Genomic DNA, 27485 nt, shown 5'->3' on the forward strand with positions numbered 1-27485 from the left:
CTTGAAATTTAAATCAACCAATAAATAAGACCTTTGCTATGGATCAAGAGAGCTAGGTTGTTGTAGTGGTTAAAGGAACCAGGCTAGAAACTGGGAATCCCGCCTTAGGCACAAAGCCAGCTGAGTGACTTTGGGCCAGTCAGTCACTCTCAGGCCTAGGAAGGAGGCAATGGCAAACCACTTCTGAAAAACCTTGCCAAGAAAACTAGTCCTGTCGGTTGCCAGGAGTCAAGTCTGACTTGAAGGTACAAAAAATTATTAATTAGTATTGCTATTGATCAGATTTAAAGTCACATGTAGACATATGGGGCTTTGCAGCAATGTGCACATTTGCACATTGCAGCTGCCATGGGGCAGGAGGGAAGATAATCTTCAATGTAGATGGGGAGGGTATTTAACTCCTTCCTGTTTTGAAAGTGCAATCTGCATGGGACGAATTGCCTACTAAAAGTAGAAAAGACTTATCTTTTATCTTAGCTGCTGGTTTCCATCCAAATTAATACCACCTCCCTCAAAATCAGTAATGGCATTTCTAAAAAGCAGTTATATTAAATATCATGACACATTTTAGAAGTATGTCTTATTTGCCCCTTATTTTTGGTTTTCCTTGCTTATATATTTCCTTTATTGTGAAGGGAATGAGTTTTCAAGACTTTTTAGATTGGTCAAGAAATGATGTGTAGTTAAAGATATATTAAAACCCCCTTTTTTTCTTCCTCTTTCTAAAACTATGCCACCTAGTGCCAAGCAGAAAAATCATCCTGCATTTTTTTTTTTTTTTACTATGTAGTTCTTAATCTGACAAAAGACAATTTGCTCTCAACATTTCTTAGAAAATAGAATGTCAGTGAAATTCTCTTAGGTAAAATGTGATGTTCTTATACTTACAAGTTGGTCAAGGATGCAGGTAAATGTTACATTTTTAATTGTATAATAATCCTCTGGTGGCCTGTAGCCTCCCTGGCTGCTAAAACTTTCAATTAAATTCCCCAAAAAGTCATTGTGTGAGAACTCCTCCCTTGCAGGAGTTTCAGAATGGGAAAGGTGGTCAGCTAAGGAGGCTTTGGAGTAATGGAAAGTTGAGTAACAAAAAACAATAGCATCGTCAGAAGCACCTTCTGGTACCTACAACAGTAAAATAAGCCCCAAGATAAATCTAAAAGAAATTCCCAAGCAATGAGAATAAGATAATAAAGCAGAAGCTTATTTTGTATGGAAGATAATGTCTGAGAAATTGCATGGCAGATTTTTGCATGGTGTTAATGATCCTCATGGCCCCTCTAACACCTGACTTCTATGATTGGCTGATTCACCCCAGTCTGTCTTCTGGATCACAGCTGTGCTATAGAAAACAAAGAAACAGAAAACCAGGTTATCCTGAGGGTGGTGATTGCTGGACCAGAACTTGATATGATATCTAGTCTTCTGAGATGTAGTTTTCTCATTATTTCCAGACTAGTTACAATATCCTTAAAAACTTGGAAATCTTGTCAATATGTTTTGGGATTCCTTAGATTTTAAGAACTGGTGGCAGATCTGTGTTTTGTAAATACAGCTATGTTGGAAGAAGAATTTGTATTTATTCTGTAAAGGCCCAGGTCATCTTTTAAGAACTAAGATCTGGCAGTTTTTAAAGTAAGTCTATTACCGGATCTCAGTGTAATAGTAAATAAAAGAGAGAGCTTTCTTTAAAAGGATGAGTAGTGTGTTATTGTTGTTATTACAATGTTTTAAACCCATGGGTTCAAAATATGGGTTTGTTTTAACATTTGAAGGGAAAAAATAGAGTGATGTGCTCCTCATAGTAAGAGTTTTTATTCCGAAAAAGGGAAAATGGACAGTTTTTTCACAGGCACTTTCTAATTCCCCAATGAACCAGAATTTGGTTTATAAAACACTTTTAAAACTTGGAGTTGGAGGCCTTTAAGTAACAGAAACTGAAGAACTGCAGAAAGTACTCAGTTCAGCAAAAGTGTAGTACTATTGAATGATGGTACATTGTACATATTTTACAGCAAAAGGCTTTTCAGAAGCCTGATAGAAGAATAGCAGGGAAACAAATGTTTTACAATGACTTTTACGATGGACATAGTATAGGTGCATTTGAAATGCATGCATGCAGGGTAATATTGTCTCTCTATCATTCTTTTCATATAGTTTATATTCTTATGAACACAATCACTCATCCTGCTTAAAGATACATAGTTGCCATGAAATTATCTGGGTAGTTCTCTGAAATCCTAAGGGTTGTATGTATGACAAAGCTTCTCAAACTGTGGTTTCAAGTGGGCACTAGGGTACTACCTCTTTCTCCATGCTGTTGTACATCCTCAACATCTGGTCAATGGACCACCATTCAATTATGCTCAATCACTGCTTTGTTTCCTTTCCCTTTCCTTTTAGCAACCTGCATTCAAAGCAGTTCACAAAATTAAAATACACATAAAAATAAAAGCAGATATTTAAAGTGAGATCAGCAATTCAAACTCATTATGTAGTTGTCAAAGATAAAAGCAGAGGCAAAATACAAAAATTAATCAGCTGCATATTAACACCAGCATGTTGTCAATGTCTTTCAGAAGAATCTTAGGGAAGTGGACTGAAGCAACTCAAGTTCAGAGTTAGAGTTCTAGAATTCCAGCACCACCACTGGAAAAGGCCTGATCTCTCTGCTTCTTTACAGAAAACTGTGTGAATACTGGACATTATTCTGATCTTAGTCAAACTAAGGATGCACCAACTTAATTATGTTAGGCTTGGATTTTAATGGCCTGATGGGGGTTACTTTTTAGGTGGATATATGTGTTGCCTTGGTGTGCATTATTCCAAAATGTGAGAGGCCAATCCTGCTGCTCCTTCCACTAAATAGAGCTCTAGTCCTCCCCTGAGAGCTCCAGCAACCAGCTAGTTTGTATGGAAATTAGAGTTTCTGTCACACTTATTTCCTTCTGGGAAAACATGATCGCATGATTAAGATATGCTCTCCTACAAAATAACTAGCTGTTTATAACTTGAATTTATTTGAACTGATAACAATACGCTGACATAATTTCATAAAAAAAATTTGTGCACTAACTTTGAAAAATGTCAAAAGCATAACTGAAATAATTTGAATTATTATTGAGATATTGGTGACAGAGCTGACCTTTGAAAATATTCCCTTCCCAAAATGCCACATATTGAGATATTCTCAGGTTTTAACATTCCAGTAATGCTCTATAAAGTTTTATTTTCCATTTTGGTAACCAGTATTTCAAAGAGCTATGAAATGTGATATGTGTACTTTTCATTCTTTGTTTGCTATTGCAGTCCATTTCTGGGGCTTGAATCAGATGTTAAGCCACACATCTAGTTATGCTCTTATTTGCTTTAACATTGATTTAGGAAAACATGTTAAGTTCTACTTTCAGTCTATAATGTAGAACAGGCCACAACACCATTTTTCCTAACCAGATATTAGGGTGATAGAACTGCTGTCATTTTCAGGAGTGAGCACATACCCCTCTAATGAGGATAGAAATGCAATAGGGAATGAAAAGTACTTTTCTTAACTATAAGCAAGAACTGAATCCCTATAACTATTTTAAATATTCCTTATCAGAAAGTCAGACTGAACTATGTCTGGATTTTTAACTGCATTTAGTCTTCTTTAGTGTTGTCAGATAGCTTTTCTGAGGAGCTTATACAGATTAACTTTCCCAGAATTTCATCAGAGATGTGCAAGAGCAAGATAGAAGCAAAATATTAACAGCAACAAGGAATGTTTGCTCTGAAATCAACACACTAATAAAAGCCTAGTGACTCAGAAATGTAAATTGATTTGAAATGACTCAGAAATATATATTGATATGAGAACAATTAAACACGAATCAGTAACCACATCAAACCAGCATAAATCTTAGAGTCAGGTGGCATCTGAATCTGATGAAAATAAATAAATAAACAAACAAACAATAGCTCCTATATCTTTCCTATGTTAGGAGTTGTAGCACAGAAGTGACTTGCAACAGCATTCTCTTTAATTCTCATGAAATGGATCTCAGAGAAATTTAAATAATAATTTGATGTATGTTCAGAAAATCTTCCTCTTTCTCCTCCTCCTCCTTTCATTCCTCTTGGAAATTCAGGGGCGCATCCATGTTGGAGAAGGCCTGATATACCATCTATTCCAACTTTCTCTCTGATGCAGAAAATTCAGAACTTGTCTATACAGATGGCTGCCCAGCTTCTGCTGAAAATCTCAGTGAAGGACAGCTTATCACCATGCTGGTCAGTCAACTCAATTGTCCAGCTATTCTTGCCAACCAGAAATTTCTCCTGATACTGTATTCAGATAAAATCATTCTCATCTAGCTTAAGCCCATTAGCTCTAATCCTATCATTTTTTTTCCTTGTGCCTTCAAGTCAGCATTGTCTCCTGGCAATTGCCTGGACAAGTCTCAGCAGTTTTCTTGGCAAGATTTTGGAAGTGATTTGCCATTGCCTGCTTTTTAGGGTTGAGAGAGTCACCCAGCTAGCTTTGTGCCTAAGTTGGGACTAGAACTCACAGTCTTCTGGTTTCTAGCACCAGTACCTTAATCACTACTCTCAAATCTATCATTTGTCCCTCTGTTTTATTCCATGCTAAACTTATCCAGTTCTTTCACATTTCACCTCTCCACAAGACTTGTTTTATGTGCTGCTGACCATTTTTCTTGCCTTTCTTTAAAGACGTTCCTAGTTTGAAGTTGATTAGACAAAATAATACACACTATCATTTTGGTCAGAACTTTGAGCACAATTCAATCAAAACCACTTTGAGTTCCCCTGGATTTCAGTGAGCATGTTAAGAAATGGCAATATAATGTGTCTCCAGTAGGAATGTAAAATGCTTTAATGTGAATAGGTTACATCAGTGCTTTCTACAATGTATGTGTACTGTCTAATGAAAGAGATGTTGATCCATTATATATTATTATATATAATTTTTATTCCAATTCATGTTTGTTTCATATTACCAGAAATATGGCACACTCTATAAATGGAACAAGAAATGTAACTTGCAGAACTTATTTGTGGAAAATAAATTCTCTGGGAAAAAAAGAGTCACAGTAAACTGTCTAGACTTTCTGTAGAGGGAAAATGAACAAGGACATTTCCCACTTTATCTAACCAAAGATCTCAGGGAAAAGCTTATCTGGGGTCATGCGACTCATTGTCATCCCTGCGTGTGCTTGTCTCGTGTTCAGTGTATGGTGGCTGACTCATACATTAGGTGTCTAAAAGTGAAACATACTTTCTTACCAGCCAGGCATTTCTTTTTCTCCCCTTTTATGGCTAATTTATGTTTGTCGTTAAACTTGCTTTGATGATATTTTGCTGGACTCTTCTCAGGAGTATTGTTTTTCTTTGTATAAGAAAAGAATCTGTCCTTGGAAAGAACCCACCAATCCCAGCTTCCATGCAAATGGTATGTTAGTCCCTTGTTGTCGACACTGGCATCTCTTTCTGATCTCAGATCAGAATGTGGCTACCCAGATACTGGTGGGAACTGAGGGACATTGATTTGGCATCTATACTTTGGAGTTCTGGATCTATCCCCAGAGCAAGATGCTGGCTTTCATCTTTAAAGCCTTTAAAGTTTGAGGGTAGGCAGTAAAGAATAACCTTCAATCCATACAGACTTACAGGATGCTAAAATCAACTTTGGATTGTATGCCTGCCAGTAAGCAGGCTGGTCAGCATAATGCCAGCACTTCTAAAGTACATTTCAAGCTCATGGTGGCTGAAAGCAATTGTTTAGATAAGTAGCCCCAAACCATTTAGAGCTTTAAAGATGAACCCAAGTTTTTGCCATGACTTTTTGCATTGGGAGCACCTCAGTTACAGGCTCCCTGCATGTAATCCCTAGAATAGAAATGTGTAAGTGGGCATCAAAGTTCACTCGTAGGGAGGGCTGGCTCGTTTGTATTAGTGAGCTGAGTTCAACTACATTATGAGAATCTTTATGAAAAGGCTTGGCCTGGGATTTGTAGGCAGCTGTTTTAGAATTGCTTGAAAGACCTTTAAAGGTGATTGGATGAACTGCTTTCATTAGAGCTAGGCTCTAAAATATAACTTACCATTATTCAGATACTTTATACAATTAGAATAAAATGAAATGCTGCTCTAGGGGAAGTATAACTGGTGTCAGTTCAGGCCACTAATTCCTACCTTACTTAGATTCCTAATCAGTTGTTGGGTTAGATTCTCCCATCTCAGTCTGACCTGAGACAGTCAAGTGAAGCCTTTCCCAAGGAGACCTCACCATTGGAAATGTGATGGGTGGCAGAGGGAAAGAAACAACCTATCTTGTAAGTTCCACGCAAAAATACTAGCTTTTAAACACTTGCTCCTAGAACAATATTGACTGAACTTCTCTGTTTGAAAGGCTTGTGGCTATTTTAGTTTGCTGTTTTTCTCTTCTTTCTTTTCTCTTCTTTCTTTTTAATTTTATGTTTGTTCTTGCATTTTGATCCATTGGTTTGTTTATTACTTTCTTTTCCAGCTACTCTGGCAACATAACATTATCTTAAAAGTGTGGGGTAGAAATACACTATCAGCCTGTCACGAAATTGCAGAGTCCCAGAAGATTGATTTTTATAGCAATTTTGAAGTGGTAGATATGTACTGAATAACCCCTGCTAGGTGCTGGCTGAAAAGAGTCATATCCAACTCAGACATTTATTTGGAGGATGATTGCCTCATCATTCTTCCTTCCTACAAGACAAAGGTCTGAGTAGCCATCAGACAAAGAATATAATGTATGTTTCTCAGGCAAAGCTAAACACACAGATTTGATTACTACAAGGTTCCTCTCCTTTTCTGAAGAGAAAAAAGTTGTGCAAATCAATATCTGTTCAGCCCCACCCATGAGTCACATGCCCATTTCACTTCCAATGTTATGCTTGTGGTGAAAGTGAGGGTTGCGAGGGCATTCCAGAACTTGAGAAAAGTGACAGCTGTTTCCTTAAGTGTGTGAACCAGAGCTGGGAAATTCAGTGGTTACAAGTTCCTCTTGTAACAGGTCTGAGATATTTATTAGCAGGGTCAGAGTGGAAGGAAGAGGCAAATGAAGATTCCAGATATGGCTGAGGAGTATTGCATTCATGACCAAAAAAAAAAAAAGTCACATGAATAACAGACTCACATTATTTATTGACTTCAGAAAAGTCTGAAAGGATGAGTCACTTATGTATAACTAAGTGGGGTAGGGCCCCCATGCAAAGAGACTTTACCACTCCTTTTTCATATGAGGAGCCATTCATCTGAAATCCCTGCTTGAAAATCACCAGAGTTACCACATCAGAGAAAACTCCTTCAAAATGAGGGTAGTCTGTGAGAACATTTACAGCTTCCTGTGGGACTAGTTTTAGGCAACTGACTCTGTATAGGGATAAAGTTGTTCTTGTGACATCACAGTGCGGCCAACTCAGTTCTGCATTACTTTTGGTGCTTCCAGGGGAAGATGACTTTAGCATTCCATGAAACAATTTGGCAGGCTTGACAAAGAATGGAGGTTCCTCCCATTGTCACCCCATTTCTTTTTACTGATTCAAGTGTTTCCAAGTGAAAGGAGGGGGAGAAGATTCAGATGGGATTCAGTTAAGCCCTGATCATTGCTGTACATGCGAGAGCATAATCTTCGAAACCATTTTAACTCCTACTAGCTAATCTTGGGAAAGCAAAGGGAACAACAATTTATGTGTGCATATTTTTTAAGGATGGAATCCATGGCAGGATCTACGGATTGCTAGTAGAACATCTCCAAAGGGTGCTGGAAAACCTCTTTCATGAAACTCTAGAGGCTGTTGACAGCTAGCACTAAAAGATTGGGCTAGAGGGACAATGTTCAAGCTCAGTATAAAATAGTTTTCTATATTTCAGGAAGGGGAACGGATTTACTTCTGCACTGAGTCTGCTGGTCTGAATGATGTGAAAAGGGGCAAGGATTTATGGGAAGGCAGCTACACCATGTAGAGATGGCTTTCTGAAGAAAAATATTTTTCTGTGTTCAGGATCTCCTACACTGCCTGCCCCTATATAGTGAAAGGCAGTCTGAATACAATAAGATGTGGAGTCACCCTCTCTGTCATGTCATGCATGGGATACATTTTTCCACAGCTCTCTACCTTTTCCTACAAGGAGTTGTTCTGGCTTTGATTACTGCTCACCTTCCCAAAATGAAAAGGGTAAGGGAAACTCAAAACCGAACCTGGTTGCTTCAGATGGAACACCTGCAAACATGGTATTCCTTCTCATAGAAGATGATAATAGCTGGTCTCTCTTGTTCCAGAGTGCAGAACATGAACAGATTTATTTAAACTACAAGAAGGTGGATTCTGATTCAATGTTAGGGGAAAAAACTTCTTAACGGCATGAGCAGTTCAACAATGGAATCAATTACTCAGATGTAGTAGATTCCCCTTTATGGGACATGTTCAAGTGGAGTTTAGACACCCATCTGTCTGGGATATTTTATTTTTTGATTCCTCATTGAGCCAAAAGTTGGACTCAGTGACCTCAGCAGCCTCTTTCAACTCTAGGATTCTATGATTGCGTGGGGAGGAGGAAGGGAAAGGCCTTACATAATTTTGGATGTGCCCATGCATGTGCAAACATCTAAATATGTGCAATTAGCTAACTATGCATTTAGGAAACTTTTAAATAATAACTGGGTATGCAATGTGAACACAGATATCTGCTCAAATCAGCAGAGATGTCCATAAAGACTGAAAGCAGAAATCCACACTTGGTCATCGCAGGTCTACAGTATATTGTTGTTGCTGCTATTATGACCTTTATCTCCTCCTCTTCCTTAGCTTGAACGAAACTGCAACTCAAACAGCTCTCAGACATTTAACTTTGTTTATTTGTCTGTTGTCAACAATATAGAATGTGGCTACAAGTGGCTTCCTGCCATTATCCACCTCCAATATCTGTCTAAATATTCATGGATGATTTGGGGATTAAATCTTGTATTTGTAGACCACGCCTATAGCACCTATGACTAAAGAAGGCAACAGGTTGCATAAAGCTGTGTTCCTTTGTGGTTCTTTTGTTGCATTCTTTTATTTTTACATGGAATTCTATACTAAACAGAAGCTAAAATTACAGACGAGAAGGAAACACATAGACAATAATGGATTTCACTTACAAAACAACTATGATTCATAGAAAAGAAATATTAAAGAAACTGATGTTTTATAGGCCTACTAGAACTCTGTTGGCCCCATTGTGTCATCTGCTATTTGCTGAGTAATTGGATACGAAAACAAATGCCACTTTTCTCCTGGAAACTTCCTGGAATCTCACACCACTCTGCAATCTGATGGTGGCACATCAAATGGGAAAACAAAAACCCAAACACACACACACACATACCCAAAAAACCCCCACCAACAACTCCAGATATGAGGTTTTTGAGTCCTCAGACCTCTGTTTTGGGAAAAGTACATATTATACCCAGTTCTCCCGATCGTTGTTTTTCAGTTGGAGAGGCTGAAAGGCATGCCCCCTTCTTCCCAGCCTGAAGAAGCATAAGTGATGTGGAGTCAATGGTGGCCATATTTGTTCTCCACTGGGACAACTTGTGAACCCAGAGAGTTAAATTGTGGCAGGATTCATTAGCTCATTTGGTTAGGCAAAGACCCTGATACAAAATGCTTGCTAGGCATATTTTGAATGTTAAATGTATTTACTTTAGTGGATTTATTCCATTAATTGTATCTGAGCTTTGGTACAAAAGCAGGTCCCGTCTGCTGTTTTATTTGTCTCCCTTGTTTCCTTGTTTATCTGTATATGTCTTCCCCCAAGAATTAGGTTTTCTGAAGAAGGAGCTAATCAGATTATCTATAAATATTGTGGTGTAGGTCACTATAAATATGCTTTAATTTAAATATATTTAAATTAAAATATACCAAAGGGATTTCAGTATCAGTCTAAATAGCACTGCAGATCTATTGCTTTGATGGCTGTGGTGGGATACATTTTTATTATTGACTTGGTGCATCTCTAAGGTGGCCCAAGTGGGAAATGAAAGCAAAGTGCAGGAACAGATAATTCCAACTCTATCAATAGAAGCAAAACTTCGGAAGCCCAAAGAGAAAACTAGAAAATGAATATACTGACATCAGTAAACAAAAACACTTGCACCCATCCCTTCATGAAATTGGAAAAGCCTGGTTCCAAAGACGGTAATTTCATATTGCTTTCCACAATGTCCAGTATAATGTACTATATAAAGACTTATGGTGTCATGACAGCATTCATTACCACAAGAATTTAAGAAAATAATGCAGTTATTATCAAAAGTCAACATGGATTAGTCAAGATGTTCTAGCCGGACTAATATTACCTCATTTTTTAATAGTTTTAGGTTGCAGCCATAGAAGCAAATTTCCAAATCGTGTAATTACTCTATTTTATTCTGCTTTCATCAGAAAGCACCTCAAGGACTGCTTCCAGTTCTAGGCACCACATTTTAAGAAGGATTCAGAGAAATGAGAACAGGTTGAGAGAAGAAAACAAGAACGAACAGGGATCTAGAAGAGAGACTGAAGGAGCTGAATATGCTTAGACTTGAGAAAAGATGACTGTGAGGATGTGACTGTGAGTGCTATTCAAGCATGTGAAGGGATGTCACAGAGAAGAAGATCAATATCTATTCTTGTTCATTCCAGACTGCAGGACATGGATTTAAGTTGTAGGAAGACAAATTCTAATTGAATGTTAGAAAACAGTAAAAGCAGTCTAACAGTGGAACAATTATTTAGAGAAATGGTGGGTTCCCCCTCACTGGGTATGTTCAGTTGGAGACTACGCAGCCATCTGTCATGGGTACTTTAATCTGAAACTTGCACTGAGCAGGTGATTGGATTTGATAGCCTAAATGGTGCATTCCAGCTCTATGATTCTAGACAAGAAGGAAGCAAGAAAAAAATGAATATCTGATTTGTGTTTTCAGTAGTGGCTGCTTCTTTCATATCATAATGCTTATTCCAACTTTGCACAGCTATAACAAAAGTCACCTAAATTAATTTGGATCAGCTTGTTAAACATCACCCAGAGTTGCTGGGATTTGGGCAGCATATAATTTTAATACATCATCATCATCATCATCATCATCATCATCATCATCATCATTATCTCAAAATAGATTTGTACTTTGAAAATCTATAATGAAAATACACACATCAGAACTCCTGTTGCATTCCTTGAATTTCAAATTCGTGCTACCAGGTTATCAGTGCTGGATTTCAATGACCACAGCCAATTTTATTTTTAATGTAAGCAATATCCCATTACTTCGGGTATGAATTTTGATCTCAGAATGGAACTACAGAAGAAAAAATAGATATGCAGTTTTATTTTTCTGATACATTTAGAAAAATATGCTTAAGCTTTAAATATTATTTAAGCTTTAGTAAAATATTGTTTAACCATCATCGACAACAGCAACTAAATACACCCAAGGTTATTTTCTCATTGCTAGAGCTGCAGTGCAGAAATCAATAGAAATTCTTGAACTATACTGTTGAAACGTTTTTACTATAAACTGGCTTTTATTTCTGCAATAAAAATTGTCATGCTTTTTGGTGTAACTCTGGTTAGAGTGTTTGAGAAACAAAGTTTAGGCTAAAGTTCTATGACTTTTTGAAAAAAAAAATAGATTGTATTTCTATGACCCTTGGAAGAGAACTCCAGGGGCCATGGGCCGAGTTCCTCTTCTAACCCTGGAGATAAGAATCTGGTATGTCCACATGAGTTGTTTTTATCACTCCCAGATTGATTCCACACCCCCATGCCATCATCTGTTTTTGGCAGCTGAGATTATCCAGTATTTCTCAACCTTAGCAACCTGAAGACGTGTAGACTTCAACTCCCAGAATTCCCCAGCCAGCACGGGAGATTGAGAAACATTGTGTTAGGCTATGTAATGCTTCCTTATCAGTCGCCATGACTGGCTCTTTCCAAAGAGAATCCTAATTTCAGGATGGTCCAAAAGAGGTGGACAAAGTGTTATTGAGGTGCCTTCTTACATGACTCAAGTAACAATGCAATTGCACGTATGCTTATTCAAATAAGTTAAACTTACAAAACTCAATGTTTTTTACTCCTGTGAGATTGTCTGTAGCCAGGATAGGCTTTCAGATATCTTTGATGACAACTCCCACAGTCCTTTTCTAATAGGGGTGGAAGTCCAAAACTTCTGGAGGGCACAAGCTTACCTAGCCTTGGGTTCTAGGGTTGCACGCTTAATATTTCTCTTGTAAGCTACATTGTTATAAATTGAGAGTTAACTGAATGGATCCTTCCCATGGGCTATTGAAAGGAATGGAACATGTACAAAATGCTGATTTTAATGTACCAGGAAAAAAGGTGTACAGAAAGATGAATGCACATGCATATTTTTCCATATGGATAAATCAGCTATTGTGACCTCATATGATTAGGGACGGTTCTATTTATGCAAGAGATCACTACATGCATAGTTGCCTCTTGTTTTGGGACATTATATTAGCATCATTTGCAGAAGATTACTAAGTAGTTTTTGCCATCAGGAGAATTTATTCTTGAGGCTATAAACTGGGGGAGAATATAATAGCCTTAAATCAGAATTAAAGTGTTAAACAAACACAGAGCATCCCTTCACTTTGGACTTGATAAAACATACTTCACTGCTTATTCACTCAATATACTTTGGGATGTTGAGCTGTCATTTGATGAATTAATGGTTCCCCTGGGTTTTGCATGCCTTCTGTGGGAAACCTCCTTGCTCCAATAAAGCAGGATGATAGGAAACATTTTATCAGAGTTTACTTTAAGAGTCTTCAGAACTCTTAAAAGAAGGTAAAACAGATAAAGCAATGAAATTGGTTCGTGCTGCAAATATAACTACTCCCTCCATCTCACTTGGCTTAATGAAATCTCTATACATGGCAAAAGGGGGGAAATGCTTCTGTCTAATAGTTCTTCCACAATACTGCTATCATGGTTAGCGCTTGCTGTCTATTTTGCCTTCAGGGATTTCATAGCATTTCATGGGGTGTCCACTTTACCATCTCTTTGAAGCTATGTTGTGGTAGTAAAACTGTGACTTGATTTCTGCAACTGGGGCCATTTCATGGATTATAAGGAACCATGAAAAGATGATGCACTAAGAATTCTGGCTTGGGTCATGTTGTTTATAATGAACAAGAAAAGGAACCACACTTTTTCTTATAAACCTATTAATTTATTTGAAACATTTCTAGGCTACCTTTAAGGAAAAAAGCCTTCCTTAGACAGACAGGCAGGCAGGCAGGCAGGCAGGCAGGCAGGCAGGCAGACATACAGTATATTCAAATTAGATACAACAAAGCCTCATAAAAGTAAAACTGAAGAAAGGGGTAGGTTCTAATGATATTAATAGATGAAATATGCATATCTATAACTCAGGAACAGCCCGGTAAAATCATATTCAGCCTAATGCCAAATTGAAGAGCTTTTTTAGAATTTCCCTAAAACTTTGCCATGATGAGGGCTGATGGATCCCTGGTAGCAGCCCATTTCAGATGCATACAGTGTTTGTGGGAAAATGCTGTTTTTCTTCAGTTTGTTAGCAACTCTCAGTGGAGACAAGTGGGAACAGCCTCAATTACTTATCTTAAAGTGAGGTACCATATTTTTCCATCAATGAGACGCCCCCATGTACAAGACGACCCCCACTTTTCCAACCCAAAATTAAGAAATCAATATTTTAAAGATAGTGCAGAACATTTTTATTTAGTAATTAGGTAACATTGACCTGATACACTCGGTGGGAGGAGGTCCAAACCGTCTCTCTGCAGCTCTATTTCCATGCTCTTTTGCATAACTGATTACATTCAATCACGAGTGAAACTGCCGATAGCTTGTCTCTGCAAACAGACTTCCTCCAATTGGCTGGTTCAGCATCAGCTGACGTCAGTTACATAAGGCTCGTGATTGGAGGAAGTCTGTTTGCAGAGACAGTATGGGCAGTTTCACTCATGATTGGAGGCTCGTGATTGAAGGAAGCCTGTTTGCAGAGACAAGCTATTTCACTCGTGATTGGAGGCTAGCAATAGGAGGAAGCCGGTTTGCAGAGACAAAGTATGGGCAGTTTTGCAACCACGTGGTTCTCTCCTTGGCTTACTTCTTTGCATAAGACGCCCTTCAATTTTTAGTGTAAGGATTTTAGAAATAAGTATCGTCTTATAGTCGTAAAAATACGGTATATTGATATAAGTAAAGGTGAAAATTCAGGTTATGTGGTTCCAAAGTGTTTGAATCACTAAATATATGTTATTATTCTTTACATGTATACCCCACTTTCCCTAAACAGGAAGATATATACATGATTTTCTTCTCCTTGTTTTATCCATACAATAATCCTATTAAAAAAGATAACTTTGACTATGAGACTGTCATTAGTCCAAAATCACACAGTGTATTTATGAATGACTTCTCTAATGACTTTAATTCTCTAATGACTAAATTCTCCTATCACTCGATTCCTGATACACAATAAATACTAGTAATATTATGAATAGAGTAATATTATTCAAATATTACAAAGAAAGCCAGTTTGGTTAGTGGCTAAAGGCACCAGGCTAGAAACTGGGAGACCAGGAGTTCTAGTCTCGCCTTAGGCACAAAGGCATCTGGGTCACCTTGGGCCAGCCACTCTCTCTCAGCCCAAGGAAGCAGGCAATGGCAAACCACTTTCGAAAAACCTTGCCAAGAAAACTGCATGGACCTGTTCAGGCAATCAATACTGACTTGAAGGCTGTTTGTTTGTTTGTTTAAATAGGACTTTTCTTTGCTCTTTTCTACTCTAACTCTTGTTTCCCATGCATTCTATATACTTTCTAGAAGATTCCCTGCACCATTAGTATTAACAGGACAAAAGGTAGAAATTGTGCAACTTTATCAATGTACATACCTGATACAAAAATATTTTCCCATGTAGATGTATTACCTTTCTTCAGAGAGATCACCTCTAAGCTAACAGAGCCCTACTTCCCCTCTCATTTCCTTGGGAGAGATATAGGGATTTTCCACATGTAGTTTTACACTGCTTGAGTCCCATGCATAAAATAGATGGAAGTGTAGCTGGCTTAAGAAATTCATTTCTGGAGTTCCCCCGCCCCCACCTCCTCCCCTTTGGCCAGAACCTCTGCCTGGACTGTAGTCAATGCGGCCTCCAATTGGTGGATTCTCCTGCTTCTTCTCCCCTCCCACTTGAGCCAGGCAAGCAAGTTCTGATACTGTAGTTTTCCTTTACGTGGTGGGTGTTTGAGGCCATGTGGTTTCCATTGAAAGGCCTTTCGTATCAACCTGCTTCCGCTGACTCCCTCTAGTAATTTTCCATCCGGCGTGCCCACCAGTGAACGGGTACAAAAAGAAGAAACACAAACCCTACTTTTTACCATTCTTCTTGCCACTGGGATCAGAAGGGGAAAGGCAGAATTCTCGTCAATTCTGACAGGAAGGTAGAATTCTTGTCACTTGCACATGCTTAAAAAAAATGGCAAGGAGAAAAATGGCCTACCGTTTCATCTTGTATGACTGAACTCATAACTCCCCAAAGACCCAGCCTTTCAGCATTCTACCAGTGAACTTGTTTAAAAGAAAAACAAAAACAGGCCAGGGTTTCATCGGCCCAGCAGCCCAGCTCACTCCTTCTCCACCTTTGGCTCCTTTTCTACCCAACTTGTGATTAATCACTAGGGATTTAAACCTACTGTGAGCAGGAAAGTGAGTGGAGTAGAAGCAAGCTGGGAGGCAGGCACAGAAACGAGCTGAAAAGCTCACTTTTTCACTGGTTCACCAGTGGGACAAAGGGGAAAAAAAGTAGCTTCGCTGGAGGTCCCTTCAGAAGGGGGCATGCACCCCAGCAGCCCAGGACAAGATGGCCGTGCAGGGCAGCAACCCGGAACCAGAAGGCAGGGGGCATTCCAGCCACAGCACAGAGTAGCCTATTGGAATGGAAGTGATTGTGTCCAATGAAATGCAGCATATGAATCAGGCAGTCTTTTTGGCTGGCAGCAGGAAAAGGACAGTGGCTTCCCAGGGGAATGGGGTGGTTAGAGGTTGATGCCCTGCATTCCTGCCCTTGAGAAATAGTTAATGGTTGTACTCAGATTGGGGCATGCTGTTCATGCAGCTCAGCCCTTTGACAGGCTTCAGAGTAGGGCTGTATGAAGGGTTTTTTTTTTAGAAAGTCTATTAGTTTTTATTAAAAACTTCATTCATGTTGCAGTGCATGTTACACTAAGGCTTCTGCATCTGGGCTGCAAAAACCTGGATAACCCTGAAAGGGCTGGAGTTTTCTTTATTTCTTTGCTATCATCTAGTGGTCATCTGGATTTTTGCAACGCAGACATGGTAGCTCTAGTTAAATTGGTATTTGTCGTTCATTCATGAGCATTAGATTTGTTTATGTAGATACAGGGTCCTTTTCTAATCGGTTTCTTTCTAGTACCTGTGATGATAGCACCAAAACTGTTCTTGACAGTTAGCTCTTCATGGGGATCATGATCAGGAATGCCTGAAAGTTGTGCATTCTGGAAAGTGATAGGGAAAAATGACAGGCATGAGAAAAACATTCACACGTACACTCACATAGCCCAGCATACATTGGTGGTTTCCATTTTCTGTCCAGCATACTCTGGAGTGATTAAACATGGGGGGGGGGGCGGATTGTGGGAAAAGAAGGCAGTGGATATTAAGAGGAGTCTTTTGCTGTTTCAAGTGAAAGTAAACACCCCCAAATAAATATTGGGAGGACTAATAGGCTAATTTTTAAAAAGTGCATCAATTAGCTTGAAGTTAAACTTAAGCAACTCCTTTCCATCCAGTTTTTCATTTGTTGCTAAAGTATGTACACATATTTAGAAAGACCATGTAATGGGAACCTGGGCATCTTTTTCATATTCCTATTCAGCTCTTCAGTAAGTGGAGACTGTGCAATTAATTAATGAAAATAAACCAAATCACTGAACTGAATAGAAGGAAAGGTCCAGGTGGGATTATGGAAGCATGCCTAGATCCCTAACTCTTCATTGTGGCCTCTTATTCTTCCTAGGAGCCTCCTGTCCTGAAGCTAGGAAAACATTCCTTTCATCAGATAAAACGGAGTCTAGTTCATTAAGCCTTGTGGCAAGTAAGTCTGTTACCCTTTATGGTGCCATAAGAATCTTTGCATCCTTTTGTCCTACTGACTAATACAGCTACCCCTCTGGAATTATTTCTGAGCTCTCTATGACCAATCTTCCAGGTTAGGTATCTTGGCCTTCACTCAAACCCCCAAAGCCTCTGCCAGATATCTGAAGTCAACTGAATTGGGAAAGAACACAGCACAAGGCTGTTTCCCGTTTATGGGGCCTCAGCGTCACTGCATACTTTGACAGTCTGACTGGCTTCCTGACTTTGAGAGCCTCTTGGTTAAAAGTTGAAACTTCAAGGCATAGCACAAAGAGAAAGTACTTATCTAAAGTCCTGAAAATTGGATGAGCATTTCTTTAATTAGCACATCCAAGGCCTAGTTTAATGGGCTTATTCTTATCTTAATAGTACTTTTTTCTGAGCCTGCTAGGGTAGCTCTTCTTGTTTCCCATGTGACAGAAGTTCCTGGCTTTGTTAATCTATGAAGTTGACTCAAGAGACAAGGATGCCTCTTCTCAAGATAGAAAGCACATTCCCTAGAAACATATATAAGTCTCTGTGAAACATACATGCTCATAGAAATGGGATGAGAAGAGAGGGTATGTTGATATTTGGGAGGGGTTATTCCTGCCCCTAGGACAGTAAAGATATATCTTACTGCTTGGTGTACAATATTTCCTACAACAGTATAGATACTGTACAACAGTATAGATACAACAGATAGATAATGGAATACATACATAGGTACATGCATTTTTAAATAGACGTATACACAGATTTTCAACATGTGTGTGTAGCACTTTGATTCATGCATGTACACCAGTTATAATAAAGAAGAAAAAAGGAGTAACATGTAACAATTGCCAATATATGCAAATGTGATGAAGTGGTAGATTACTTGAATTCTACTGAAGTAAATACTTAACTAGGTACTTCCAAAAATGGAAGGTAAGGCAGAAAGTTAAGAAAATTTGAGAGAGAAGTGTGAGGATAGAGACCATTACCAGAATAAAGACAGGGAAAGGAAAGAAAAAGGAGACAAAGGGCATATGGAAGAGAAAAGAGAAGAGAAGAGAAGAGAAGAGAAGAGAAGAGAAGAGAAGAGAAGAGAAGAGAAGAGAAGAGAAGAGAAGAGAAGAGAAGAGATTGGTAGTCTGAAAAAGGAAACCATCATTAGAAAACTATCATTCTATAAATAAAATTTGTTGATTAAATAGAAATGAAAACATATCCTATAGTAATTGGTCATATAATGTTATTGTTAAATAAAGTCTTAAGTGTTCCTCAATAACCAGTCCTCTGATAGAATATAATACTGCCTGACCCCCCACCCCCCAAACACCCCCCAAATCCAGTAAGAGATGAGATAACTTCAGTTTAAGAACTCTTAAGAGCATAATTTTGGGGTGGTGGCAGCAAGACTTTAAATTATATTTATCCCCAAATTAAACTTAGAAGAAATGATGCTATTTCTGATCAAATGAGCCGGAGTCATCACAGTAACAATGATTGCCACCTACTATGTGTAAATGCCACCTTGCATTGAACTGCACCCAGTAATACATAGGCAGCTTTTGTCCTTTGTTCTCCTGCTCCTTTCACTGCACTTTAGACCAATCAATTCATCTCCAGAGGACTCTACAACCTTCCAGAAGAGATTGTGGGGAGTTGTACAAAGAGGGAGCAGAAGGAATTCCATGGGTGATTGGGTGCAATTTGTTCCAACTTGGCACTGACTACATAGCAATTCCAGAAACTAGGAACTTCTCTAGGGCGGCAATCACAAATATTGACTACAGGATATCTTACTTTGGAAAAGGATATGGTCTTGCTATGTCTTGCTTGCTTTCCCTTATTCAAAAAGTAGCTTTTAGAAACTTTTTTCCAAGGAATTGTTTAGCATATTGCTGATGGCCTTTACTGCATTCCTCTGAAGCTCTTCCAACTTCTGTCCTTTCCAGATTTGGGTGGTTTTGTGCTTATTTTGGATGGGCCCAAAAATTGTTCTATTACGTTTGAAGTTGGAAGGTGGTATTTGACACTCTTCCTTTCTCTCGAGTTTTATTTTTAAGGGAAGTACATTCCTGAAGTGGGTACAAGCAGCATTCCTAAAGGGGGAATCATCTCTGTGTCACCTCACCACAATTCAGCATGTATGTTTTACCAAGTACCAATGGATTTTTCCCCCTCTAACATTTTAAGCTCTTTTCCCCCCCTCAAAATGGATTACTTTTTTATTAGTGGAGCCTACTGGGAAGGGAAATTACCAGTTTTTTTCACAAAAGATGCAAAGATAAAAGGAAACTAAAGCATACACCGACCATCAAGGCATTTTCTCCCTCTTTCTCTCCATATGGATTTGTACCGCAAAATGACAAGAACTAATTTTCAGATTCACTTATAAGTAAAATATGCATGCTAGAGAGAATTAGACTAACAGATCTGCCAAATTCTTCATGGATTGAAGTACTGATATGGATCAATTAAACTGGGTTGTTAATTTTAGTGGATACTTTCTCCCAACTGTTCAAGGTGATGCATACAGTCCCCCTAATTTACCTCATGATAATCCAGAGAATGATTATACTCTGCAGGATAATAAGCAATCTGAACTGTATGATGGAATGGAATCTGAATTGATTCCATCCATAATATACAGTACCTTTTACAATTTTAAACTCTGGGCCATATGGCTTTTCTCTTAATGGTAATATGTATTATTTTGTGTATTTCAAAATAGATAAGCCAGATTTGCTTCTTTTAGGGATTGTCTTTTTTTTGTTGTTGTTGTTTTGCTGGATGGGCAAAACAGGATGGGACCATTGAACATAGAATGGAAAATGACCAGAAATTCCCATTACAGGTAGCCCTCACTTACCAACCACTCATTCAGCGACCATTCAAACTTATGAAGGCACTGAAAAACAAGACAACCAGTCCTCGAAGTTGCAGCTCCCTTTGCTGTAGGCTGTATACCCATTGAAGCTTTAGTTATCTTTTATGTGTGTGTGTGTGCATGCCTGTGTGTCTTTGAGTCAGTCTTGATTCCTGGCGACTGCCTGGACTAGTCCCTGCAGTTTTCTTGTCAAGATTTTTGGGTTTGCCCTTGCCTTTTTCCTAGGGCTGAAAGAGAGCGACTGCCCAAGATCATTCTTGCCTACAGCAGGACTAGAACTCATGGTGTGCTGGTTTCTAGCCTGGTGTCTTAACCACTACATCAAACTGGGTCTCAAAAACCTATCTTTTTTCTACAGTGTAGAAATGACGTTCTGGTGCTGCATGAAGACCTTTTTAGTTCTGCAAAAGCAACTCCCAATCAAGGTTGGGAGTGGAGAGGGGGACAAGACATATAGGACATCAACTCAGAAATACCGAAACAACGCTATTTTTAAATTATCTTTTGAAAAACCGAAATGTCAGAAATTCTATAGAAATAGTATCAAAATAATCTATATATGTGTGCAAATTAAAAAGAGAGGCTGACAGGCTCAGCCATTACGTGGCAAGTTCGGAAGGGAATAGTGGAGGATGGTGGAGAATCACCCTTGGTTCTTGCGACTCTACTGGATGCTGCCATGGTGTGAGAAGATGGGGTACAGTATAGCACGCTGCCATCTCTGCTGTACGGCAGCCCCAGGGAAGTGCTTGTAGCTGTTGCTAATTACTATAATTAGGTGGTTACATGTGGTATATAATTTTGATCTATGATTACAGGGGAAATAGTGTAATGTCAAAACTACTGTATAGAAGTATACAAGTTCTTCAGTGTAATTGCCTTTGTTTTCCCCTGTAGCATCTGCTTCTTAAACTATCTCCAGAAGGCAAAGTGGCTAGACATGCTTTATTTTACAGGACATACCTTACTTCAAAGAAGTGTCATTTATGGTAGGGCTTTGCTGTATTTTTCTTTAAATGTGCAATAAATATGTTAAAGGAGAGGATTTCTCTCCCAAATGATACCTCTTTGCTGGAACATATATAAAATAAACAGAGCTCAATTCTGTGGAGCAGCAAAATAAAACAAGTAAACAAAAACATCTGGATTTTCTCTTTCTTTCTCTTTTCAAAAGGTTATTCAGGCAACCATCTCTAAAGAATCAGCCCTCTCTACTCTGTCTAATTTACACCAGGTAAGCATCATCCTTTCTAGGCTACTCCTGCTCAGCAGACTTTCCCCACTAGCAACTTAGAGCATCTTGTAGAGTTATCCAGCTTTCTTTGTGCCAGAATAATAGTAATGAAGACATGCTTTCTATCACTTCATCAATGCCTGGGTAATATAGTGGGGACACTGTAAATCACCAGTGGAGAAATGGCCTATCAAGATACCATCATATCCATCAGTTGATGACTGCAGGACCAAAGGGAGATTTGGGTGTCTGACTAGAGCCCATCACCTATTCACATGCCAGGCTGAGCTTTCATAAGCATCATGTCACTCTAACACAAATATTTTTCCATGCTGTTAGTTCATACTTTTGAAGACCATCAGATTTTAATTATTTATTTACATATATTTATATATCCTGTGCCTCAGCTCCTGAGACCCTGGATTGATTACAAAAATATGTAATGTAGAAAAAGCCATGACCAGAGATCACATGATGTGCACGGACCTGGAAGTAACCTGTAAATTAAAGCTGGGGTGATCTAACTTAAGAATAGATGATGACTTCAATTAGATATGGAACTCACTGGTTGTGGTTGCTAGGGGCAGCTGACTGTTTCACAGTCATGTTCAGTTGCATTTCATATTAATTTGAGTAAGAGATTGCCGCGGTAACATTTTCCATTAAGACAATTTTCTATTAGCTTTTGCGTACTTTGTGCTGCTAAATTAGTCCCTGCTGTTTCTTCAGACTCTGTCAGATTACTCAATGTGTATAAAAATATTAGTCACTGCTTTCATCCATGCCTCCATTATCTGCGTTTTATTCCCCATTTTATAGAATTAACTGGCAGTTACGTTTGTTTGAAGAATGTTGACTGAACTCTTCCTCACTAGCCAACGAAGTAAAATAAATTGTAGTATTTCACTGCCTCACTTTCCTTATAGATGAAAAAGTTTTGTCAAGCTTTTATTTCCAGGAAGCAAAATTGCTGAATGTTTCCCACTTTGATATCAGGAATAGTACTTTCATTCAGACAAGTTAACTGTTTCATGTCCTAATGTGATGTCACTGTGGAGTGCATCTTCAAATGTTCCTAATTCACCTCCTTTTCCTCTTTCCTTAGTAATCATATTTTACCATCACATGAATTATAGATTTTCATGGTGCTTTATTATGTATAAAGCCACTAAGGAAGGAAATGAAAACATACAGAAATATTTATATTTTGTGATTTCATACATAAAACAGAAGTAGATCCTCCTCTATACACAATGAGAAAAATAGACTATTAGTTAAAGGTAAAGTTGAGGGTTCACATTTGTGAATGCTTCTTTATTTGTCATCCAGAAGGAAAACCAGCCCAGAAAGAAATAATGGTTCTCCAGTTTCTCTCTTTATATGTTAGATTTCAGTTTGGGAGAACAAGTTAGTTGTACTTAAATCCTACTAAAATCACTGTGAAAAGCAAGTCATGAGGCCATGAAGACTCATTGAACTGAATGGAACTTAAACACATCTGGGTCAACCCAATGAGTTTAGGCATTTCTTTGTAAGTAGGGAAGCAGTCAGAAATGATATTCCCATCCCACTCATTTGAAGAGGCTGAGTCTTTCCCATCACTATAGCGTATTCAATCAGAACTCATTTTGCTTGCATGGATAGGGCTAACTCACAGCTGCTAAGATACTGAATCTGAGTACTGGAGCTGCCTTAAATAGGAACAGACTTGGTCTATCAAGACCAGTATTGTCTGTCTTTCAGAACTCAGACCAAAGTCTTTCCCATATCTTCTCTTTTGAATAGGAGAAGCCATCAGGGACTGAACTGGAACCCACTGCATCTGATATATGTGCTTTACAGTCCAAGCTCTGTCAGAACACTGAATTTCTGGCATTTGCCACTTGCCTCAGGAAATAGGAATGGAGAAAGAAATGGAACAATCTGTTCAAGTCCTGAATTATTAAACCTTGACGCATGAAATTCTTGCCATTTTAAGAGAGGATACTTTCTAATCAGCCAGTCTTTTTCCAGAAAATTATCCAGGTGTCCGTAATATTCTATGGAATATAGAGATACCCAAAATGGAATCAATGGGATTTGCATATGGAATTTGCCCCCCAAAAAACCCTAGGTTGATATACTGTAAGATCAATAAAAGTAAACATTTAATTTGGTGCCCTCAAGATAGTTTGAACTGTAACTCCCATCATCCCTGACCATTGCTATACTGGCAAGGACTGGTGGGAGTTGTAGTACAAAACTTCAGAAAGGGAAAAAGATGAGAAAGCCTGATTACAAGTCTTTCTTTGGTTTTATAGATTCAACCAGTGGAAGAAAGAAGGAAGCCCAAAGAGATTTTGGGTAGTCTGTAATATTTACATTTATTTGGAAATCCATAGATTGAACATATTGGAGGTTAAATATTAGGATTTTAAGAGAGAGGGGGAAAGAGAAAGTGTGTGTGTTACTATTCTTCAGTAGTGTAGGATTTTCAAGATCCTCTGCCTCTCTTTTTAGTCTGAACTTAATGGTCATTTTACCTTATCCTATTATTATTAATCAAACAATCATTAGGTTCAAACAGATCCCAAGAAGATTTCTAATTCAATTTTCAATCTTATAACAATATCTTAGTATAAAAGGCAAAAAAATTAGAATGGTTATGAATGTTTTGCAAGGCCCTTACTGCATCCCATTTTGTAACATCTGCAAATCTGATTAAGTATTCTTTCTAGTCATTGACAAAAATGTTGCAGAGTGCAGACTCAGGACAGAATCTTGTAGCACTCCAGTTGATATCTTACAGTTTTGATGAGGAATCATTCCTGGGCACTCTTTACATACTATTTCCAAGCCACTTAATTGTCCTGCTTTTTGCTAACTGGAATGTAATGGAGTACCTTGTCAATTACATCTACAGCACTCCTACAGTATATTACTTGAGTTTAAAAAAAAAAAAAACTGTTGCAGGACTTGTTCTTGACAAACCCATTCTGATTCCAACATTTTCAAGGCGATTATAGATCAATCTCTGTGAATGCTATTTTTTTTTCTAGGTATAGATATTGACCAGTCTGTAGTTCCCCAGATCCACTTTTTCCTACTTTTTGAACACAGAAACATTTATTCTCCTCCAATCATCTGGCCCATCATCCATTCTCCAAGGATAACACCTAAAGGTTCAACTTTCTTAACTTCCCTAAGATACAGTTCATCTGGACCTAGGAATTTAAACCAATTCAAAGTACGTAATGACCTTATTTCTATCAGTCTCAAGCTTGAATTCCCTTCATCTTGCTCTCCACACTAGCCTGGCATGAAATCTTTTGCTGGAGAATCCTGAACCAAAATAGAGATTCAATAGCACTGGCTTTTCTTTGTTATTTGTTAGCATACTGATGCCTTAATTGAGCAACTGATATACTTATTATTTTCTTTTTGTTTTAGATCAGTCTAAAAAAGTTAGATTTCTTATTCCTTATCAATTTTCTTAGCATTCTTCACTACCCTCAGCTCATTCTAAATATTGCCTTTCCAGATACCAGCTCTACAATTCTGAGCAGTCTTTGTATTCTTTCTTTGTGTCCTGGCCCTCTTGTCATTTCTTAGGTATCTCCTATTTTGTTATCAGACTTCCCTAAGCTTTTTGGGTGGCCACAGCTGGCTTTTTCTGTGAACTGTAAACACATTGCTGTAAGAGAAAATGGCCAACAGAAAAGCCTAGCCAATATGATGAAATATCTGCTATATCAAATAGTTCTGCATCTGTATCAAAGATTGTTGGTCAAAGTGTCCAATCATTTCAAGATTTCAGCTAGGACTGCTTTTGAATAATTTTGCTCACCATCCTGATTTAACAGTGTGAGTTGCACTGATATTTCAGCCTTCTTAATCCCCCTGTTTTGGGGAAAAAACTGGCTGGAAGGACTTGAAAAACATTTATATAATGTAAGCTCGAGAAAACTGAATCAGAGTTTATGAATGATAATCAGCTTTAATTGAAGACCACAGCTTTTGTTTCCAATTAAAACTGACTCACTTTGTTTATTTGTTCCTGTTGATCAAGGAAGTGACTTTGTTCCTGAGGAAAGAAACGCTGTGGCTGCTTGATCACGAACCATGACTGAGAAATCTTCTGAAATTTCTCACTCACATAAATGTAGGATAGTGGGCGTGAGCTGTGTATACTTCTTTTCTTTTTGGATCGCTTACGGCCTAGCATGAGAATAACCGAGTAAACAGTAGGAGAACTCTTAAATATAGCTTTAACAGGAGGAAAACGGCTTCTGCAGTTTAACTTGATGGTTCTGGAAAATAAGTATTATTTTTTTCTGTTGATGCAAAGCATCACATCCCAAGTAATTATTATATGACCAAATGACTGAGGATGATGCAAGGAGATTATAATGTTCACAAGTGATTTTTATCCTCATTCTTCTTCCCTCTTCACCAACCCCCAACATACTAACCCTTCCTCCACCCCCCCAAAATTGATTGTCCATTAATCCCATATCTCTGTGGAAAAATGGAATAAAACACAGTCTTGTGAATGGGGCTGTCATGAACTGTTATACTTGATCCATCATGCACTGGACCCTTTCTCAACTACATCCTTAGCCTATTTGATGGTCCTTTTCATCACAGAGTGTAGTGCATTTCCTGCGTGAAAATATAATAAAAAAATGGGACAATGTGTAATTGTTGTAATAAAAAGTCAGCATTTTATTTATGAACATGCACATAAGGTTATGCATGCAAGCAGAAACAATTTTCTCTTGGAAGCACCCAGAAATTACTGAAACAATTGCCCAGAATTTGCTGCTTCCTTAAAAAAAAAAAAAAGCATTCATTCAAGTAGTTTTATAACCCAACCTCTTGAGCAACCTGCTTGTCCCTATTAGAAGCTGATGCCAAAAGGCAGTGTCCAGGACAGATGAAAAAGTCTCAGTGAGTGAATTAATGTTCAGCCTATTTATACTTTCCCACTCCTGTTTAACTCACATCAAATGCTCATAATATGAATGAACCATGATTTAAAGATACATCAAAAGAGTGGATTTAATTTTTTTGAAATTTAAAAATTGTGAAGGAAATTTAATTGAGTTGAATGTGAACATAAGCATTTGGGCCTATTCAAATATGAATCACTCAGACACTCATACACATCCCTTCATAGATATATGATAATCCCAAAAGCACAGAGTTCTCGTGCTGTTTTCCTTTTATTCTCTAAAGATGCTTTAGTTTTAACTGCTTCCCCCCCTTTTTTTTCCCTTTGCCTGGCTCATTTATATGAACTCGGGGCGGGAGGGGGGGGCGTGAGGGAGGGGGCTTAAAAACATCTGAAAAAATGTGAGGCAAGTAAAAGTTTTCCTTCTTAATACATGCCTAGAATACCTGCTATTACCCATACATTCATTTTGGCTCTTTGAGGAGGGTTACAGTTGCTTTACTGTCTACAGCAAGACCTTTCATCATGCAGAACATGCCAGAATGTAGAATATATTGTGACTTATGGGTGTGCGAGAACATTTCACGATTGGGAACGTTCATAGAAAACAAGAAGCTATTGTAGAAACTAAGTTTGGAGAAAAAGGGCTCAGGCTCTGGTTCCCAGTCATGCTGCAAACATGACCTAGTAGCCATTATGATTGAATCATGTCCTCAGGATGTTGCTTTCTTCTACTCCCTAGCCCACAACTGAGGCAGTTTAAAATAATTTTTAGCTGTTCCAGTTTTAAAATGGTGTTTTCCTACTACTTTCCCCAACATAATATTTTCCATAGACACAATCTGCCACATTCCATCAATTGTGTGATTGGTGGTGCAGTCAGGGACCAGGATTTGCCCAGCTCCTATTGGCCATTTTAGGCTGGGCTCTGTCCTCCCTGGCCATTTTGGCGGAGGTTGAAGGAAAGATTGGACGCTTGATTTCCACAGAAGCATTTGCCTACGTAACTCCTGACTGATAGTTGCCAAAGCGATTGCACAGACTCCTTATGCACTCTTTTGAAAGAGCAGTAGACCTGTTTTTAAATATTAATTTAGTGATTTATTGAAATAGTGCTAAACCTGCGTTTAAAAAACAGGATTCCTGTATATAGAGTAAGTTGTTTTAGACTGGGAAATACAGCCAGATTCTGAGGCTGTGTATTGCTTAAAAGATTTTCCACTGTTTCTGCT

The sequence above is a fragment of the Python bivittatus genome, unplaced genomic scaffold (genome assembly GCF_059951505.1).
Source record: "Python bivittatus isolate LINGU-HERP-01145 unplaced genomic scaffold, Pbiv_v1 ctg000020_np1212, whole genome shotgun sequence".
In the NCBI taxonomy this organism is placed as follows: Eukaryota; Metazoa; Chordata; class Lepidosauria; order Squamata; family Pythonidae; genus Python; species Python bivittatus.